The following is a 6,578-nucleotide window of genomic DNA, read 5'->3' on the forward strand; positions in this document are numbered from 1 at the left end:
AAGCATCCACTTGGTTAGCTAGCCTCAGTTTATACTAGCTTCATAAACCACATTTCCATAATGACAACATGAAAAATGATATAAACCTCAGCAAGGGATGTGACACTAGCTGCAGGGCCATCATAAGTGCTTACAAAACCCAAGGAAAAGCTTTCCAAGTTTATGTAATAGCAACAAAATGTCAAGTTCTTTCAGTCTCACTAAAATTATCCACATTTGGGAGCAACTTTCCCCCTAACATGTCTTCTGGACAAGCCAATGAAAATTAAACTCTACTGAAAAGTATTTATCTTCCAGAAAGTACAAAAGGCTTTATGCCACTCGTATTCTGACTTAACAAGTAGCTTACTGTAAAACAGTCATGGACACTATGGGGAGAACAACAAATGAGCTTCTAATATTTATTTAAAAAAAACTTTCAATTTTTCTTTAATGCTAAGAATTATCACAAACCACGTTTCTAATTCTTAAATATTTTATTTGTGTTAGTGTGACAGTCATTCTCAACTCTTAAAGAAATCCCAACTGGTTTTTTTTTGGGGGGGGGGGGGTGGGTATAAACACATCCATATACACCCAAGTAATGAGCTCAAAATGCTAGGGCTTCAACTATAGTTAAGCAAAAACAAACACACACCAAAAAGACACTACTTAAATTTGTCAAGTTTTTCATTTTTTTAAACTTACCAAATACTAGTTTCCACTTTTTCATTTATAATAAACCAGCTATTTCTCAAGTTGTAACTTCTCACAACTGAATTTGTATTGTAGACATCGGCATTTAGATAATGTATAATTCTGAACATTTTTGTTTTCTAAAGACTGAATACTTTTTAACAGGTATTTAAGAGATTTGCTACAAGGAAGTTAACAATTTTATTTGTGGTCTACTGTATATATCTACACTTTCAGTAATTAAGCTTATTGGTCAATTACTTTTACACTTTTGTGGAAACAAAACCTGTTCAACATTGTCAAGTTAAAATGCTATCAGAATTTTTGCTGACTCTGGTTTAGGAAGAGAAAAAGAAATCTAAGCAAAATCAGTCCACGTGGGTGTTTTATTATACGACCAACCAATGACTTCAACAACCCTATCTACTGCATTTTCTACGTAAGGTCTTGAGAAACAAGATTTAAGAAGATCTGGTTATTTTCAATGTCTTTGAAGACTATGACAGTAGTTGGAAGAAAATTTTTCAACAAATCAAGATAAGAAAGTTATTAAACAGAAGACCCACTTCCTTAGTCTAGTTAATTGAGGCTATTCAAAAGAATCTTTAGTTCACAGACTCTAATCTCAGCTTTCACTGGGCTAGGATGGCTCAGCTGTTAAGGGCACTGCTGCTCTTGCAGAGGACCGAGTTGGGTTCTCAGCACCCACATGGCAGCTCACAACCATCAGTAACTCAAATTCCAGGAGACCGACTGCTCTCGTCTAGACTCCACAGGCTCTGCATGCACACACTGCACATCTAAACATGTAGACAAAACACTCACACAAATCTAAAAACAAATGTCTGCTTTCAAACTCAAGTGTGCCTGCCCTCCCTCTTTTTGTGTCAAACTCAGTTAACTGTTCAAACTTGAGTGTACACACATGTGCACAGCTCAAAGTTCCCTGAAGGAAAATGGCCACCACCATTAACTAACACTGTATTTCACTTATTAGAATGAACAAAATCACATTTGCAAACTTGACCTCAAACATATCCTCAAACTTTATTATTCACTTTAAGAATTAGGTAACTGGGGCTGGAGAGATGGCTCAGCGGTTAAGAGCACTGGTTGTTCTTCTAAAGGAACCAGGTTCAATTCCCAGCACCCACATGGCAGCTCACAACTGTCTGTAACTCCAGTTCTAGGGGATTTGGCATCTTCACAAAGACATCCATACAGGCAAAATCCCAATGTACATAGAAAACATCTTAAAAAAACATGCTATTTGTATTTAATATTGGAATCTGTAAATACCAAAGACATATAAATAAATAAAATGTGAAGTCATGCAGTCTCTTAGAGCAACACTGGCACCAAGACCAGGGTGCCTCCTTTTCACTCAGCAACTATCTAACAAAGAAAAAATCATCTTCAAGCACCAAATGGTTAACTATGTATCATATATATCCATTCGGCATCCCATAAATTTATCTTGACATGCCCACGTAAGATGTTTGTAACAGTAGAATAAAGTATCCACAGGTGTATCAACACCCACTGTCAATCCTCCCAAGCAGATCAAATCCAGGAACTCCTACCAGGCTAGCTACGATCTCTACCAATGATCCATTCCAGCCCCTTTTAATCAAGTAAGTAAGTAAGTAAGGCAAAAACTTAGCAAGTCCTGAGTTTAACTACTAAAAACTTTATTCCCAATAGTGCAGAATGCAAATGATTATAATGACACCATTAACTTTGAAATTTTCTCTTGAAAGAGCCACATTTCTTAAATGCTCAGAACCCACTACTGCAACCAGCTCTAACTGGTTCTTTGAGGAATGTGGCTAAGCTGAAATTTTGGAAGTGTAGGTTTTGGTGGTGACCAAGGAGGAAGTCTCTGGCTTCCCTGATGCTGCAGTCCCCACCCTCCAAAATGATATACCCACCGGTGTGAATTGACAATGTAGTCCAAAGAGCAAGGCAGAGAACGGAGTCCAGATCCTCAAAATGGCAGTACAGGGAATAACCACTAGGCCACCTATCAGTTCAGTACAAAAAGTGCAACCCTGTGCATCACGGTGTAAAAGTTGGGGCTTAGGTTTCGTATTGTGCATCTCACACCTATGGAAATAACAACAGGAGTAAAATCTACAGATATCCACACACCCTAAGAAAGTGGGTGCATACCAAGACTGGCGTCAACACTTGCAAAGGCAGTTGGCTACTGAGGTAATGTATGGCTGGAAGGCTGAATGAAGTTGGAAGGCAACAAAAATTTGCAATCAACTCTATCAAGTTTGACAATGAGGAACTCAATAGGGGCCTGATGTTTACCAACAAAGCCTTGCAAATCATGACACCCATCTCTCATGGCTATGAAAATCACCACCCCACAAAAACCTCTCAAGAATGACTTTTCACTCTTAAAAGAGTTGGAGAGATTTGGATTGACCAGTGATAGCTCAAGTCCATTACTTTCAGGTTTTAAACAACCCCCTTTACCATCTGTCCTAGGAAAGAGATGTCAACACATTCAAACTCTAAGGTGAAAGGATTCTTGAGAAAGGGACCTATGACCTAAGGATGTGCACCAAAGTGACTGATCAGCAACCAAAGTCTGAGGGTGAACAGTTTGGAAAAAGTACAAAGAACTTTCCAAACGTTGAAGTGGCTTTCTTAAATAAATCTCCCTTTAGACTCACTTAATCCTTCGCCATGTTGCGGTCTGTCAGCTCAACTAGGTGCAAGTCTTGCTGGGCCCATTTTCGCATGGTCTGTAGAAGGCGCTGTTAAGCACATCCTGTTCTAGTTCTGGGGCCCTTCCCCCCTCTGCAGCCTTACCCAGTGCAGAGAATGCGCCCCCTACTGACTCCAACACTCATTGCCTTTAACCGACTTGGCTGCGGTGCATTTTGGGTGGGGGCTGGTATTTTCTTCATGGCCATAAACCAGAAGCAACAATGCAGATTTATAAAGAAACTGCACAAAGCTATCCAAGAGACACCCCCCCCCACACACACCATTTTGAAGGTTCAAGACACAGGCACAAGAAGCATCAGGGATAGGAACTGGGCTTTGGGGACTGGACAGCATTAAAATGGCTAACACAGGAAACAGTTTGGTTCTTTTTCCCTCCTAAGCCTTTGTCTGTGAAATGGGGTTATGACAAGAACTGTCCAGAGGAACTGGTGACTGAAGAACACTGAGAAGAACTGGGGAGTGTGGCAGGGAGTGAGGTTAAAAAGGGTGTTAGACTTCAGAGCCCGATCCTGGACAGAAGAGGAAGAGAAGCAATCGCGCCTTTTCTACCAGACAGGCATCCAGGTTGCGGGGTGGGGGGAGAGAAGGACAGGCAGCCCAGAGGAAAGAAGAGGTGAATGAGAGGGTGCTCAGAGAACTACTCCCCATTCATTGCATTCGACAGAAATCTTTTCGCGGCTTTCTGCATTTCCATTTTCTGACTGCAAAGTTGAGGATCAGAAAGAGGTGGTGCTGAGCAGGCAGCCGAGACCGAGAGCGGGGCTGGCGAAGGACTGTGGCTGTTAGGATGGGAGGGAGGCTGGCATGTTGTCGGGGTGGCCAAGACTTTCACTCTGTGCCATGCACTCCCCGCCCCCCAGGCCTTCCCCCCTCCCCCCCCAGGTCTAGGGTGGGCAGACCTGGCAGAAAGCTGGTTCCGGGGACTGGGGGCGTGCGTGGGGGGGAAGGGGCGGGAGGGGATCAGTTCTTGGGGAGACGGGAGCGCGGGGTACTGCTGGGGGCGGGGTGGGTGCGGGAAGATGCCACCAGCCGCCGAAGCCTTGGGTGGCCTGCGGCCTCGCGGGGCGGAGACGGGGGTCGGGCCGCGGGAGGGCAGAGGCCGGTGCAGAGCCGAGTGTGCGCGCCGAGCACAATGACCGCGCCCGGGGCCGGAGGCGGGCAGGGCAGGGCCGCAGGCTTACCTTGGCTCGGCCTCGAGGCGTGCGCGGGGCCGGCGTGCTCCGGGGCCCGGCGGCGGCGGCGGCGGGCGGGCGGCGGCACGGCGATGGCGGCGAGGACGCGCCCGGGGCCTCGTCGCGCTCGGGCTCCGGCTCGAGCCGCGGCCGCGGCTGCTGCCGGGGGGCGCGGCGGGCGCAGCAGAGCGGCGGGCGGCGGCGCGGGCAGTGCAGACAAAGGAGGGGCGGAGGGCGGCGGCGGGCGTGGGGCCGCGGCTTCACCGTCGCGGGCGGGCGGGCGGGCGGCGGCGGCAGCCGCGCGGCTCCTCGGCGGCGGGGACCGAGAGAGGGAGCTGTGTCTGAGGAGACGCCAGAGCCCCCGAGCGCGGCGCCGAGGGGGAGGGGGCCAAGATGGCGGCGGCCGGGGGGCGGGCGCTCAGCTCATGGGTCCCGGCGGCGGCGGCGGGTAGACCGGGCCGGCGGCAGTGGCGGCGGCGGCGGGCGGGGGAGGGGGCTGGTCCCGCGTCTCCCCTCAGCAGACAATACAAGCGCCTCGGAGCGAGTCCCCGAACCTGCCCTAGCCAAAATGGCGGCCGAGAAAGAGCGGAAGTGACGTAAGCGCCTCATTAGCATAAGAGGACTCATTGTCCAGCTAAGCGGGAGGGGGGGCGGTGGGGGCCAGCGCCCCCTGCACGGGGACCCCAGGGGCTGCTCTCCGGCCTCTGCTGCACGGACCCTTACTTGTCTGGTGGGAGGGTGCCTTCAGCACCCCCAGCCTCGCCTGGGGAGATTATATAATCCCCACTGAGGGGGAGCTCTCGCGAGAATTTGGAGGCTTTGCCATTGACCCACTAGGAGGCGCCGTGGATAATGGCCGCAGTGCGCTCCTGGGTGCCTTCCTCTGGCCGCAGCGCCGCCTGCGGAGGCAGAAGCAGCGGGCCGCAGCACGCTCCGACAATCACTCAGGTGGCTGTGCTGGGGATCCCTGCGCGGGCCCATCTGGGCCTGGACTACATCTGGAGGGAGGGTGTGGGGCAGCCCTGCAGCCCCACGTGCCCAGAGAGCGTGCTCTCACAGGCTGAGGCAAGGCCAAGGGCTGAGCCTGAGACTCCAGCCTTGACTGAGGTGTGAGGCCCTCGTGCTTCACACATTCTCTTGAGATGACACAGCTCTGGGGCCATGTCAGCTCTTCCGGCGGATTGGTGTGGAACAACAGATGGACAAGGGCTCAGCTTTACTCAAGATACTCTTCCAAGTCATCAAATGGCCACTTCTCCTTGACTTAAAAAAAAAAAGTGGGGTTTGTAGAGTTGAGGCCATCGGACTGGCGATGCCTAAGGATGTTCTGGCGCTAACCCTCTGTAGTCAGTGCTCCCACAATTTGGACACATGACTATATGTGGACTGTTGGCTTTGTCACTTTGGATCAACCCCAACACACCATGTCAACATCAACACCCTTGGGTCCACTTTAAATGAAGTAGTTCCCCTAGAGTATATGGATGACTAAGTGCTTTGAAAAGTAGCAAGTGAAGTTGTGAAGGACTGGCCACACCCACTTTTTCCTATAGGTGGTTTCTAGACCTAAGTTACAAGTTTGAAAGACTGACAAACTATATGAGTTTGGTTAGGAAGTTGAACAAACCTTTATCCGACACTATTGTTTTCTGGAGGTATTACTATATATATATATAAATAAATAAATATATAAAAGCATAACCAATGCCTCAGTGGAAAACAAGGGACAGAAGTTGTTTAAAAGGGGTGTGGCAAGGCCTTTCTTTCATCAAAGGACTAGAGATATGGTAACTGCACAATGTAGAAGATAGGCAACGGGAATATGAAATAGGCAAAGTAAATTCATCTCTAGTTTTCCTTAGACACTCACTACAGCAATAACACCAGTATGAAGAAAATCTGGATTTCATCACTGCCTTCACTTTGAAGCACAAAAGACGCTGGATTCAGATTGAGGGGTTTAAAAAAAAAAAAAAAAAGACGTGC

The 6,578-nt window shown here is 48.4% G+C and overlaps 1 protein-coding gene across 3 annotated transcripts in view; it reads right to left on the bottom strand.

Annotated features, from left to right (window-relative positions):
• LOC114692674 (activity dependent neuroprotector homeobox) overlaps positions 1-5,322 on the bottom strand; it is a 29,201-nt gene extending 23,879 nt beyond the window's left edge. Inside the window, exons 1-2 of one of the 3 annotated variants that reach the window (XM_028868585.2) lie at positions 4,602-5,322; positions 2,607-2,781 (exon numbers count right to left, since the gene is read on the bottom strand). The gene's annotated coding sequence lies outside the window, so the exon portion shown is untranslated. The remainder of the gene's footprint in view (positions 1-2,606; positions 2,782-4,601) is intronic. The other 2 variants (XM_037205576.1, XM_028868587.2) reach the window with 2 other exon arrangements.
• Positions 5,323-6,578: the final 1,256 nt, after the last annotated feature.

Source organism: Peromyscus leucopus, chromosome 4 (assembly GCF_004664715.2).
Source record: "Peromyscus leucopus breed LL Stock chromosome 4, UCI_PerLeu_2.1, whole genome shotgun sequence".
In the NCBI taxonomy this organism is placed as follows: Eukaryota; Metazoa; Chordata; class Mammalia; order Rodentia; family Cricetidae; genus Peromyscus; species Peromyscus leucopus.